Raw genomic sequence first — 15,275 nt, forward strand, 5'->3', positions numbered from 1 at the left:
TGCTTCTCTTACTCTAGTGAACTATGGGAGCATCTCCATGTTCCCAGCCCTGCTTCTCTTACTCTAGTGAACTATGGGAGTGCATGTTCTCCATGCCCTGCTTCCCTGCCCTGCTTCTCTTACACTAGTGAACTATGGGAGCGTCTCCATGTTCCCTGCCCTGCTTCTCTTACACTAGTGAACTATGGGAGCATCTCCATGTTCCCAGCCCTGCTTCTCTTACTCTAGTGAACTATGGGAGCGTCTCCATGTTCCCTGCCCTGCTTCTCTTACACTAGTGAACTATGGGAGCATCTCCATGTTCCCTGCCCTGCTTCTCTTACACTAGTGAACTATGGGAGCGTCTCCATGTTCCCAGCCTAGCATGGGGAGCAGAGGTGGCTTCTAGGCAGTGAGGAGCCTTGGACAGACATGCAGTCTGAGTGACACTGGTCAACCTCTAGGGATAAACAGCAGTGGGAAGGAATGGGTGTCAGTGATGGCTGTGGAGTGGGAAGCTGTAGGGTTTCCCGCCATCTTCCTTTTCAGTTCACTCCTTGGTTGTCAAGCTAGAGGCAGGGAAGGACCTGAGCCACACAAGTCCCTTTCCTGGGTGGCCTTTCCATGTGGGACGCAGACCCTGTTTATTTCATGATTCTAAAGCAGGGTTAGAGCAGGCTTCCTGAGATGGTGGCCAGCCCCTTGCTCCCAGAGACTCTGGGAGGAGAAAGTCAGGAAGGCGCAGGGGCAGGTAGACGGATCCATGTGGAAGGTGGGGACCCAGGGCTATAAATACCCCAGCCAGTTTGTTTAGGGAACTTCTGGCCTCAGGCTTCTCCCATTCCCTGTATAAAATGTCTTCTGCTCCCTGTAGCTTGGCCTCTTGTCTTTCCTGGTGGTTCAGTTCTGTGTTCATTCCAGGGAGGGAACTGGGCAACCCCCTAGGCAACTGCTGACACTTTGTCGGTCCAGGACAGCTAAAGCCACATTTTGTCCCGTGCCTCATTTTTGTCTTTTCTCCCTTTGTCCCTTTAGGGTTCAAGAAAATAGCAGACATTTTAGCAGTCTGCGACCTTCAAGGACCCCGAATGGAATTAAGACTGACAGCTTTGGGGTTCCTCAGGCAGCCAGTGCTGCTGCCCGGAGTCCTCACTCTCTTTGATGTCCCTTCTTCCCCAGAGCTTGAGTTCTCTCTCTCCATGGAGCCCAGCAAGACAGTGGGTGCAAAGCAGGCGGGGTTCAAACAATATTTGACCCTCTTTCCTCGTACATCAGATGTAGAAGCTAACACGAAAATAGTTTGTGTTGGCTCGCCTTTTAAATACATTCGTGTGTGCAACGTGTGCATGAGTGTGAATGTGTGTGTTCATGCCTGTGTGTGTGCGCATGTGCGTGCATGCTGTATGTGTTCTTACCTATGTGTGCATGCCTGTGTCTGTATGTTCCATATGTGCTTATGGCAGTCAGAGGACAACTGGTGGGCATTGTGTCTGTCCTTCTGACATGTGGTCCCTGAGATTAAGCTCAGGATAACAGGCTTGGTGGCAAGTGGCATCCTCCATTGAGCCCTCCTCCATAGCCATACTATTCAGCCCGCACTCCATCCCACCCCCACCCATGAGTGCTGAGGATGGACCCCAGGTCCTTGTGCTTGCACAGCACGTGGTTGTCTGGCCCCCTAACACATGGTTCTGTTTTTAACACCTGCAGTGTATCTCATGATAGATGAGGCCAGAGTTGGGCAAAATTTCTGTAGTGGACCAAATATGAAATATTTTAAGTTTTCAGGCTCTTAATCCTTGCCCTGGGTGTGTTGTAGACAGAATCAAGGCCATAGCAAGTCACCTAGCTTTGTTTTCAAGGACAGGTAGTGGGCTATAGTTTGCCTCTGTGCTACTTGAGAATTTCTTCTTCCGATCCCCCTTGGTACCTTAGTAATTTTTTTTTTTACACCATTCAAAATGAAAGCCCCTCAAACCTCAAAACTTTCACAGACACCATGTGGTTTTACTTGTTTTATTTCTACTTGTATTGTTATTTTTAACTTCTGGTTGAGGGTAGGGCCGCCTTGCAGGCTGGGCCTCTGGGTGCTCTTGTCAGGGTAGAAGTGGCTGTCTAGGCCTGTGGTTCTGAGTCTGAAGGTCACCAGTCTCAGGCTAGAAGGTCTGTAGTTGGCCAGCAGGGATCCTGCCTTACATGGCAGGTTAATGTCTGGTCACTTTGTCCCTAGAGAGAAAGTAGAACAAACACATGTTGGTTTCTTGGCCGGGAGCTACACCTGGGACCTTTGTCAGGAATGCTACAAGTTGGGTCGCATTTGTCCGCAGTTGTCGCATGTACGCATGTGTGTGTGCAGAGTGCAGAGTTCGAAGGAGCTCCCAGGTGATCTCTGCCTGTGCTGAGTTTGAAGACTAGTGATGTGGAATTCTGGAGGAGTCCTGCATGCTACCGAGTCCTTTTCTGAACTATTGACAAGTGACATCCAGCAAACTCCACTTCAGATCCCTGTGTAATTTGCCTTGAGAGTGATATGAAGCAAGTCTTCTCGGTGGATTCTGCTTGTGAGGACCAGGGCTAAATGGGACCTTGGCATTATCTTTCAGAGCCCTCATTTGTGGTGGAAGCCTCAAGAGTTTGAGAAACACTCTCTGGGCATCCATAGGTTTAGGCTCAGAATCCATGTCTTTGCCAGTTTTGATGGGTTTCCCCCTTCCTGCACCTACCTTCAGGCTGTATGGTCTAGATGCCCTTCTTCAGGAGTCCCTGGACCATCTGGAGCCAGGAAGCTGTGGGAGGAGAAAGGGAAGTGGTGCCCTCCACCCAAGAAAGGGGGCTGTCAGTCTGTGCCGTCTCTCAGTTTTCACAGTATGAAGGACCGAGCAGCTTCTTTTAGTGATACAAGCCCAGGCATAAAGTCACAAGTGACCTGGTCCACATCACACTCCGAGATCAAAACACAGCATAAAGTCACAAGTGACCTGGTTCACATCATACTCCGAGATCAAAACCCAGAAATGTCTAGTGTTCTCTCTCTCTCTCTCTCTCTCTCTCTCTCTCTGTTTCTCTGTGTGCGTGTGTGTGTATGTGTGTGTGTATGTGGTATAATGGGCCACACAGAGCCTTCCTCACAGTTACTGGGACAGTAAACAATTTCAGTCCAACTCAGGGAGGCTCTAAACTCCTTCAGAAGGAGGTCAGAATGTGGCTGCAGACAAAGGGGGGTGCTCTGACCGCAGAGGCATCTTTGGTCAGTCTCTGAAACCTGTTTTGTTATTTTGCCTCCAAGGTCTTATCTGTACATCAGATTCCCACTGGCATCCTCTAAGATGACGTAGATCAGTCCTGAAGAGGAGTGCTAGGGTGTGGGGGCCATTAAAGCTCCCAGTGTTTAGCTGTCTGCAGTGTCCTCTCCGAGCCTCTGGGATACAGGAGCAAGCTGCTGTAACTTTCCCAGCTGGACCGTCCTGGTTTCAAAGACCTTCAACTGTGATAGTTTTGGATGAGAGAAGAGAGGGGCTATTGTTACACAATCTCTTAACTAGTAGCATTTGGTGCTGGGTAAAGAGGCTTCCAGTATACAAATAATATACTTGATATTTTCTCAGGAAGAATTTCAGGTGGCCCTCTCGAAGTTCACGGATGCAGTCTTGAGTCATTCCATCTTCGTACACGAGGTGGCGCCAGAGGACTGTTGCACTAAGAAAGCCGCTAGAGCTTTTGGGCTCTTACCAATTCAAGTCACCAAAGGTGTTCCTCCTAGTGCCCCCCATATTAGCAGGACGCAAATGAGGCAAAACGGTTCCGTTTTGCTTTTGGGACAAAAGTCAGATGGTTACGTTCCTTTTGGGAAGCAGTAACTATTTGACCAGCGATGTGTGGGAGCAGATGAAGTTCAATTCACCGATATGAAGCAGGGGCTTGGCCAATGTGAGTGTGGGGTGAGTTCAGGGTGGGGAAGGGGCCAATCTTGTTGCTCTAAAGATGAGCCCTAAGTAAATGAATGATGTCTTCAGCCTGCAGAGAAGGACCAGGCAGACACTACCTTCCTAACAGAATTTAGACACTACCCGAAGGACAGGCAAACACAAGGGGCTTTAAGGGGCTGACTGGACCACCCACACAAAGTCCTCAGGGCCTCAGAGGGCCTCATCTGGTAGATGTTCCTAGAAGGATGCATTTTGTGGAGAGCTGGAAAGACTCTGTTTCTGTGGACAGATGACTTGGCCTTAGTTAGAGGTGCGCTAGATCTGAGGGCCGACCTTCAAGGTGCTCTTGTCTTTTCTGTCTATAGGCAGCTGACAGACTGCAGATCACTGTGGGCTGACTTAGTCCTACCTCACCCCGGCTTCATACCATTAGCCTCAGAAAAAAAACAAAAAACAAAACCCATGGCTGGCCAAGCTTCCTGAACTTCTGTCGTGACCTGCTCTCATGTCCTGGATTTACTGTGCAGAATGGGGAGCTACTGTCATGTTTTTTCCCTCTTGGTCCTCTCCCTTCCCTCTCTTCTGTTGATTTTGGTCCTTGGGCTTTCTGTAGGGTTTGTTTAAAGGCACAGTGATCTGATGAGGCCCTTTTCACAGCACTGGGATTCTAACTAGAAAGGTGTGCGTTACCTCTTCCTGATTGGAGCAGCCTTGCTGGTTGCGTCTGGGAGTCAGCTCTTACTTTAATGGCATTCAGTTGGTGAAGCCAGTGGTTTTGACTGCTTTCATTCTAGCACTGCTTAGCCCGGGTTGGGAGTCCTGGCTCACCCACACACAATTGGTGGGCAGTTTTCAAGGGAGCTCTTTGAAAGAAGACAGTATTTCTGATACCGGTAGGAGGGACACGGTACAGTCAGTGGACACTGCTGGCTCTGTCTTCGTCCTTTGAGTGTACCACAGAAGACTCTTGTGTCTATACAACCTGCCATGCCCAGGAGAGGTAAAAGTCTGAGCTGCAGGCGAGTGACTGGCCCCAGGGGTTTGTGTGTATTGTATGCAGTGCCCAACTGTATCTATGGTTTCTGCATCTGAGATTCAATCAACCTTGCATCGAAAATTATTTTGTTTTGCTTTCTGCCGCTGTGGTAAAAACACTAACCAAAATCAACATATGGGGGGCAAGGGTTTTACTCCACCTTATACTGTCAGGTCACAGAGGATCACTGAGGGACATCAGGACAGGAACCTGAGGCCATTCACAAGCATTGTCTCCAAACTGGGAGCTCACTCCCATCCAAGGGCGCACAGCAGGACACAGGGAGGCATGCTGTATGCTGGCTCCCTGTCTGGCTTATGCCCTGATAACTTTCTTGTACACACAGAATTACCTGCCTAGGGATGGTACAGCCCGTGGTGACCTGGGCCTTCCTACACCAATCAATAACCACGACAGTCTGCACAGGTCAGTCTGATCTAGGCAATGCCTCAATCCCCGCTTTCCTCTCAGATGACTGAGCTGTGTCAGGTCAGCAGTGAGTGGTAACTAAGTCAACAGCACACCTATTTATACAGCGTTAACGCTGCACTAAGCTTTAAATAGCAAAGACGATTTAAAACACACACGTGTGGGCGATTTGCAAATTGTTTGCCATTTTGTGTGAGGGGCTTAGTATCTGCAAGGGGATCCCATGGATGCTGGGGAGTAGCTTTACCAGCCTTGTGGGTCGGTCCGTGTGTCCATCAGTAATCCATTCATACATACTGTGGCGCCCCTAAAGGGGGAGGGGCAGCTCTGCTTAGAGGACTCCGAGTGGTAACAGTTATGTCTTGGGGGCATAACTGATCCCAAATATGGCTGGTAGGATGGGCTGAGGCCTCTGGGCCATCACCCTGCCATGCATGTGCTCAGGAAGTTGGGCTGCAGGTTCACGGACTGCCTAACACAACACTTGAGTTTTACCTCCATCCTCTCACAAGGCTGTCCCTTCTTTGCCCACAGCCGCTGAGTGGAAGGAGATGCACAGGCTTCTTCTTGTTCATCCAGTCTTTCCCCTGGCTGCTCTCTGATGCCCCTGGCTGCTCTCTGATGCCCTTCGGTGCTTGTGGTCAAGTTTCACTGGATTCTTTAAGAGTGAGGGACAGGGAAGATGGTGAGAGCCAGGAGTGGGGCTGGCTTTGTCTTTGTTCTGTCTGTAGGTACTGGGGGCTTCTGGGAAGGAGGGAGGGGAGGAGGGAGGGCCTGAGCACTCTGAGGAACCAGACAGACGCACCTCGAACACTGTTGGGCCTTTTCTTTCTCTGGGCTTCGGTCCACTCTGCGTGTTCTGACATGCCCGCGGCTTGCAAAGGGAGCTGCAGACAGCTGCAGACATGCTGGCTGGCCAACCTCAGGGTATTGTTTTCAGCTATTAGCTCATGGTGCAGAATGAGGGCTTGGTGGCCCTTTTTGTTTGCGAACCTCTTTTTGCTCTGCAAAAGGGGAAGACAGAACACCGTCAAACAAAAGTCAGCTCAGAACCCCAGATCACACGGGGCCTGTCCCAGGCAGGAAGTGAGGCCTCACTGGGAACGTGTAAGTTACAGTAAGTTCTCAGCAGACTGAAAACCCTTTCATCACGTTCTGTCTCCCTGCCTCCCAACTATTTTACTTCATCTATGACATCGCTCAAGCACAAATGGTGTTTGTCAGGGGTAATAGGCCAGCCCCGGAGGCTGTGTTCAAGGCTGCTTGGATGGAACATCTCAAAGCAGTTGTCCATGTTGAAAGAAAACATTACATTTGATCTTCCTGGAAAATGGTTTCTGCAGACACCGTGTGTGTCTGCGCTCTTTAGCCTTCTGAGCCCTTTCTACCTGGGGTGGGGGTGGGGCCCGCAGGAAATGGCAGTTCGAAGTTAATTTTACAGTACGTCTGCAGAAACCAGGGCAATGAGAAGCCATCTGAAACACGACCAAGGTTTGTTTTTATTAGCCGGCTGACGAACCTGAACAGGTGTGCAGGTTGTTAAACGTTGAACGGCAAGCTCACACTTCACTGTGTCCACAGGGATATTTATCCCCCTGGATGAGGTAGTTATAAGGAGGGCTGCAGCCATTCATGAGACGGTGTCTCGCCTACACTTGGTGCCCTCTGTAGACGACCCACCTCTCAGATGCAGGGCATCCAGGATACAGACAGCCAGGGGGACCCATCCGATGCAACTGGGCAAAATGCGACTCTACTGTTCTTGTTTCTGTATTTCTTTTTCATCGAGCTGAAACAGGGTAGAATCATTTTGGAAGAGGAACCCCAGTTGAAGAATTGTTGGCTCCATCAGATTGACCAATAGGCAAGTTTGTGGAGCTGTTGTTTTCTCCATGTATGATGGATGTGGGAGTCCTGCCCACTGAGTAGTGCCACTCCTGAGCAGGGGCTCTTTAGTTGTATAAGCAAGGTAGCCGAGCAAGCCGGGGGGGTAGGCCAATAGCCTCAGCTCAGCTCCTGGCCAGGTTCAGGCCCACTTCCCATTTACAATGTCTGTCAGCTGTAAGTCGAAATAAGCCTTTTCCTCAAGTTGCCTGTATTCATGCACAGGGACTGAGGCTATGGGGTGAGTCGGGACTGGGCCCCTGAAACCTGTGGTCACGTGATCCATTGCATGGAGAGTTTCCTCTGCTCAGGACTGGAGTATGGTTCAAGTCAGAAACCTGAGGTGGAAGTTCACACAAGCAATCCTCCCTCCCCATGTCTGTTTTTTCCTACAGGGACTAGTACCCTTCATTCACCAGTAACCCCAACCCCACCCCCCTCTTGTATCTGTCCTTGTGATATCATATCAGTACAGTTGTTACCAAAGTTTGGGCCCTAAGCAGCCAGGTTCAAACATGCATGCTTGAGAAGCCAATGAAGATAGCCAAACTAATAGTAAAAATAGAAAAGAGAGATACATTCAATGTGGCCACCTTTGGAAGAGAAACAAAGAGATCCGACCTTGTCCTTCTAAGTTCTAGAGAGGAATTCCACTCTCTTGGGATCCATTGTTTGAATAATGTGGTAGTCAGTTTGAGGGGTACAATTTCATCTTTAGAAATTATCCATTTCTATGCCTCTCACACAATTTGTCCCTTTGAGTAGACGTCCCTCTTTCTGAGTAATGATCTTAACATATGTTTGTAACCTGGACGGCCGGATCACTAAGGCTGAGTAAGAGCAGGGTGTTTGGACACACACATTATGCTTGTCCATTGACCGGTAGACACCAGGGTGGCATTGCTAGCATCCGAGTCCTTGTGAATAGCTCTCTGTGTGCACCGGGACTATGAAGGATCGCACACATTTGTTCGTTTGCCAGCATTTGCTTTCATTTTGCAATAGAGTCGGATAGTTGTGGCGGAGGTAGGGTGTTTTATCCCCTGGCCCTTCACAGGAAAAGCTTGCTGGCCTCAGCTAGAATTAGAATGCTATGCACTCTCTGGAATGGCTTTATTGGAGATCTCTTCCTTTGGGTGGGCTCGAGTCAGGTGTTATCTTTCTTTACCTGTACTGAGTACCTACTAGACTATCCCATTGGAGCACACTCCAGCCATTGGCAAACTCTTGCCCCTACGTGAAGTGGCATCCATTCTCTGTGTTTCTAGCCAACACACATGTACTTCCCAGTTCGTTTGGATGTACCTCTGAGCTGCCTGGGAGGATGTGATTGGGTGTGGTTGCTGTCAGTGTAGCGGATGGGACCTCTGTGCATAGCAGTGTGCATAGCAGCAGAAACAGGGGCCTCAGCTGTGTTTTGTAGAAAGGGATCAGAGAAGATAAAGTAATGGGGCGTGTCCCATGTGGAAGGTCACAGAGTACGTGTCAGCTCCAGCATTCTTTGGTTGTGGAGGAAAGGAGGTACCCAGAGGAAAGTGAGGGAACCAATAGCACCCCATCGTTAGAGCTGGGCTTGCTGGAGCGATCTACTGAGAAATAGAGGACAGGGAAGGACAAGGCTGTCCTCAGGCAAGGACCTGTTGTCACCTGTCTTGACATCTGTTGTGTTGTGAATGTGAAATGCTTTTCTGTCTTAGTTAGGGTTTCTATGGCTGTGATGGAACACTATGGCCAAAAGCAGCTCAGGGAGAAAGAGTTTATTCAGCTTACACTTCCACATCACTGTTCATCATCAAAGGACATCAGGATAGGAATTCAAGCAGGACAGGAACCTGGAGGCAGGAACTGATGCAGAGACCATAGAGGGTGCTGTTTACTGCCTTGCTCAGCTTGCTTTTTTTGTAGACCCCAGAACCACCAGTCAAGGGATAACTCCATCCACAATGGCTGAAAAAGCATGAGCTGAACAAACCTTTTCCTCCCTGAGTTGCTTTTGGCCATAGTGTTCCATCACAGCAATAGAACCTCTAACTAAGACAGGCATTTCATATTCACAACACAATGGATGTCAAGACAGGTGATGGTCATGGGTCACTCCTCACCAGAGGACAGCCTTATCCTTTCCCATCCTACCCCATTGATAACTAATTAAGAAAATGCCCTACAGGCTTGCCTACAGCCTGATCTTACAGAGGCGTTTTCTTAATTGGGGTTCCCTCCTCTCGGATAACTTCAGCTTGAGTCAAGTTGTCATAAAGCCAGCCAGCACAGACTCCCATAGGATCATGTGCTTGAACATTTGGTCCTCAGCTGGTGGCATTGTTTTGGAAGGTTATGGAGCCTTTAGGAGGTGGAACTTTCTTGGAGGAGGTAGGTCATAGGGGTGTTGCAATTGTATAGCCTGCCCTGACTTCCTGTCTTTTCTTTGCTTCCTGACTGCAGGTCCAATGTGCTCAATACTTACACTCCTGCAGCCACTCTTGCAGCCGTGCCTTCCCCATCACAATGGGCTGCACGCTCTCAGCAGTAGCCAGGATGAACCCTCCCTTCAGTTGTTTCTTGTGGGGTGGCTCCTCACTACAAGACAGGAAACTAATACAAACCCCCATCTCAACCACATCAAATTTCAAAACGTGTTTCCTCACATTCTAACTTAAAAACAAAACAAAACAAAACAAAACAAAACAAAACACATAGTCTGGATGGGAAGGAAGGAGCTGAAGGATCTTGTTTGAGGAGCAGAGATTTTTATTATTTTTATAACTTCAGCCTCAAAGTTTTCTGCTGCCTTTCAGCCATTTCATTTTCACAGGGCACAACCCCAGAGATGCTTGGGGACAGATGTATATTTGCGTCTCATTAAAAGGTGCCATTTCCATTTGCCAGTGTACAAGAGAAAAGGAAAGAGATGATTCATCACAATGTATGTCTGACAACTACAAAACCCATCTATGACAAAGACACAGAGGTGTAATGTGTGAGCCGAGCTGTGGAAATTCTGGAACCTGTGCAGACAAGATGAATTGACCTCATGGACTGGGTCTAGCCTGATGCCTTTCCTGTGTAGACAAGGTGAACTGTGCTCATGGGCTGGGTCTAGCCTGATGCCTTTCCTGTGCAGACAAGATGAACTGTGCTCATGGGCTGGGTCTAGCCTGATGCCTTTCCTTGTTACTAAGCTTGATGGAAATACAGCTACACTTACTCATCCATCCATTGTCTGATTGTTTTCACAAAGGCAGCAATGAAATCTGATACAGAGAACATCTGACTTTCCACACATCTGGCTAAGGAATGGATATTTTTACAAAACATATTTCGATGAAAAGAGATCTAGCTTGAAAAGAGATACAAGCTTGTAATCTCAGGTGCTTGGAACACTGAGGCAGAAGGATTGCAACAAGTTCAAGGCCTGGTAGGGTACAGACTGTGTTTGAGGTTAGCCTGGTCAATGTAACGAGACCCTGTTTCAGATATAAAAAGTCCAAAGAGTGCTGGGAATATAGTTTATGGTAGAGCCCTTGCCTAACATGACCCTGGCCTCAGTGCCCATAAACAGAGATGGAAGCTAAAGGTAAGCCATAAATTATGGACACACTGAAAACGATGTTGTCAGCACAGTGTAAACATGGTCTCATGTAACAGTAGATAGCACTACATTCCCCAACCCCACTCTACTCCTAGGCGACAGTGAGAGCTAACTGGTCAACCTGCCCAAAGTACACGGTATTGAGTAGATGGTACATAGCTTTGACTTACCGTATTCTTTAATGGGCGGGTGTCCTCACATTTGAGGTCACATCCCATATTTCTCTTTGATACCCAAGCACTGATTCACTTTAATCTGTCCCGAAAATGTTGATAAATACTGACTAATGGATGTTTCCCTCAGTCTCAATGTTTTTGAAAAGCAATCAGTGACACATAATAATGAAGTCATTCATCAATTATGAAGGGCCGTGCTGCATACAAATCTTGTGAATTCTCATCACAGATTCCATGACTTTAAAACAATGCCACACTCACATTTTAATGATGTGGAGTTCGTATTTTGACCGCAGGCAAAAGTTCAGTATCTTGTATCACCTTTAAATTACCTTTGAACTGGAAGATTTGTGAATGTTTTAGAATGCCCAAGAGTCGCAGCCAATATTTTACTCAGCAAATAAAAACAAGATTTTCTGATCTCTCTCTCTCTCTGACTTTCTCTGTCTCTCTGTCTGTCTCTCTTTCTGTCTCTCTGTCTCTGTGTATATGTCCGTGTACATGTATGCAGGTGCCTACACAGGCCAGAAGAGGTTGTCACATATCATAGAGCTGGAGTTACAGGTGGATGTGGGTGCTGGGAACTGAATTCCAGTTTTCCAAAAGAACAGTGAATGCTCTTAACCATCAGACCTTCTCTCCTGTCCATTTACGGTGTAATATTGAAGAAATCGTAGACCTAAACACATTGTATTTAAGATTCAGTAGATTCATATTCATTCAGCCTGTTAGCAACTTTTCTCATTTGTCCCCCTGTTCCCTGAACCCCAAATTCAAAGTACTCTGGTTAGAACCCAGGGCCTGGTACATGCTAGGCAAACGCCATCCCACTGAGCCACAGCCCTCCACTCTCATGTTTGTGTGTGTGTGGTGGTAGATACCTGATATGTCCTGCAAGCGAATGCAAACCTTTCAGCATGGCTTAGGAATAGGAGGCTCCTGGGTACATAGTTCTCTCATTCCTGATGCAAGGTGGGGCACTTTGGAGCAATGTACTGGTTCAGAGGCACAGCCCACGTGGACTTTCGCTCTTTACTTGAATTTTTGTTTTTCTCTGTTAAAAACTTAACCCAGAGCCTCGTGCATGCTGGGCAAGTGTCTTGCCACTGAGCCGAACACTCTTGCTCACAGAGGATTTTGAAATAAAGTGAGCAAACCCAGGACTATAAAGTCATGTATAACATAAAGACCTTTTTTTTTTTATCAATATCAGATCATGTATAGACTGTGGACCCATATAACTATATTGAGGGCTGGGGGTGTAGCTCAGTGGTAGAGCATTCACACAGCATGCAGAGCCCTGGAGTCTGTCCTTACATCACCTGGTGACACTGTAGTCTTGTGTAAATGCACTCTGTGATCTTCAGACAACGACTTAATTGTGTTTGTCAGAACATGCACCTGTCGGCAAGTGACATAAAGTACTTCATGGTGGCAGTCATACTTCTGCCCTGAAAGAACGCTCTCCCAAGCCGTGCCTTTCTATCTGACTTGTGTCTCTTGGCCCACAACATCTCCTCACATCCTTCTCCCTCTGAGGGGTCACAGGGTCTCCCTCTTTCATCACAGATTTCTTATTTCTGTTAAACTCCCCTCCTCTTCTATTCCTTGAGGGTACCCTTCCCTATTTATCCTTGGCCCCCATCTTTTCTTTTCCTTGATTTCTCCTGCCCATCCCACCCCAAAATTCTCAGTCTTTACTTCATAAAAATTACAGAGTTGGAGAGAAGTTCAGATGTCTAAAGATGGTGGAGAGGCAGAAGTGGGAATCAGTTCTTTGGTCTGTTCATGGTAAATCTCCATTGCTGAGATTTTTTTCTTTTTACATTTCTGGGCAGGGAAAGTGGGTCAGTTAATGCAGTACTTCCTGCACACGCCTGAGAACCCAATTTCTGGGTGCCAAGCATCCATCTCAATGGCCCGGGAGGGCTGTGCATGTCTGTAACCCCAGTTCTGTGGAAGCAGAGACTGGAGGAGCTCTGGGGCTTACTGGATACTCACGCCAACAAAGTCAGTGAGCTCCTGGTTACTGAGACATCTTGTCACAAAAAATAAATCGGGAAATGATTGAAGAAGACACATGCACATAAGCATGTACACAAATATCTACCACATGCATACATGTTAAAAAGCTTTTCACACTGCCAACATCACTAGTAGACTGTGGTGGTTTGCACAGGTTTGGGCCTCATAGACTCATGTGTTTGGATGCTTGGCCATAGGGAGTGGTACTATTAGGAGGCGTGGCCTTGTTGGAGGAAGTGTGTCACTGTGGGGGCTGGCCTTAAGGTGTTTTATATATATGCTCAAGCTCCGCCCAAGGAGGAAGATAGTCTTCTCCTGGCTGCCTGCTTAACCAGATACAGAACTCTCAGCTTTTCCAGCACCATGTCTGCCAACACGCTGCCATGCTTCCCACCATGGACTAAACTTCTGAGTCTGAAAGCCAGGCCCAATGAATTGTTGTCCTTTTAAGAGTTGCCTTGGTCATGGTGTCTGTTCACAGCAATGGAATACTAAGACACAGACCGTTAGTGTGTCCCTTCAATGTCACTAAGAGACCACGCCTTTCTTCTTGTGGTGACTAAGGGCTCCCAGCTGCCCTTTGGCTTAGCTTATCAGTTCCAAAGGAGAACCTCTTCTACACACCCCGAAGGTGTACATGATCTAGTTCTGGCTTCAACCCATGAGTCTGTGCTCCATACATCTCCTACTTGTTTATCCTCACAATATTAATTTGAGAATATCCTTGGGAACTCCAGATCCTCAAAGATACAATCCACATCTCATAAAAATTATCATAAATAGATACTTGTAAATAGATACTTGTTCTGGGCAGTGGCGGTGCAGGTTTTTAATTCCAGCCCTCAGGAAGCAGAGGCAGGTAGAGCTCTATGAGTTTGAGGCCAGCATAATCTGCAGAGTGAATTCCAGGACAACTAGGGCTACACAGAGAAATCCTGTTTCAAAAAACATCCACCCCCAAGAGAAAGTAGTTGTGTTTTCGTACACTTATGAGGTTCTTCAGGCATCTCCCCCTGTGTTGGATAGTTCCAGCTGTCTGTTTGGCACAACCGAGAATCAATGCCTAGAGTCTTGTCAAGCAGTTAGCAGATCAGTTTAGCCTGTGTACACATCTTCAGGTAATTGTTTTGATAGTTAATTGAGTGTGGGAAGACCCACCCTGGATGTGGGTGACACTATTACCTAGGCTGGGCTCTAAACACAGTGAAGCCTGCTAGCTGAAAGCAATCACACAGGCAGCGTGGTTGTAAATGTTTCTCTCTGCTCTTGACTGGTTGTGGCCATCAGAGTGGATGTGGTCTAACTGGATGCCTTGACTTGCCCCAGTGATGGACTGTGGCCTGGGATTGTAAACCATGTAAGTCCTTTCCTCCGCTCTGTTCTTTAAAATTCATTTATTTTTATTTTATGCATATGTCTGTGTGCCTACAGAGGCCAGAAGAAGATATCAGATCTTCCTCAACTGGAGTTACAGATGGTCGTGAGCCACCATGTGGGTGCTGGGACTCAAACCCAGGTTCTCTGCATGAGAAGCCAGTGCTCCCAATAGCTGAGCTTGTCTCTAGTTTTCCTTATGTGCAGGGGCAGCCAGTGCTCTCAGGAGCAGACCCTGTCTCTAGCTACTATTTGTCATAGAAGCAGAAATGAAACCAGGACACCCACACCGAAAGAACCTTCCCATTAGGAATCATGGCCCACTGCACCATTCTTCAGTGTCCGGTGATGGCTAATCTAGTCCCATGAGCTTTTCTGTTCTGTTCTGCACCAAGAGTCCTTCCTTCCTGACTGACTCTTGTGCTTGATGTGACGGTTTCAAGTTCATTCACGGTTTGGTCTATTTCAGTACTTGGTTTATTTCTGTGTGGGATGGTTTTCCATTGTACATGCACACACACCACACTTTATTCAGCTCACGAACTGATAGCCCCTCACACTGTTTTTTATTTCTTATCCTTTATGGGCATTGCTGAGCACTTCTATACCAGCTTTGCGTGGCCACATGTTTTCAGTTCTCTGGGGAACATAGCTAGCGTGGTGTGTTGAGGAACCTCAGGCTGTATTAAGGAGTGACTGCATCTGGCCCCATCACATATCCCCCTCGGTGGTGTACAGGCGTTCTGGTTTCTCCACATATCACCGATGCTGCTCTCGTCTGTGGGCATGACGTGACCATCTGACCTTCCTGCCTGACTTCTCAGTGTTGAACGCTAACCTGGAATTGCTGGCTTATA

The sequence above is a fragment of the Rattus rattus genome, chromosome 4, assembly GCF_011064425.1.
Source record: "Rattus rattus isolate New Zealand chromosome 4, Rrattus_CSIRO_v1, whole genome shotgun sequence".
In the NCBI taxonomy this organism is placed as follows: Eukaryota; Metazoa; Chordata; class Mammalia; order Rodentia; family Muridae; genus Rattus; species Rattus rattus.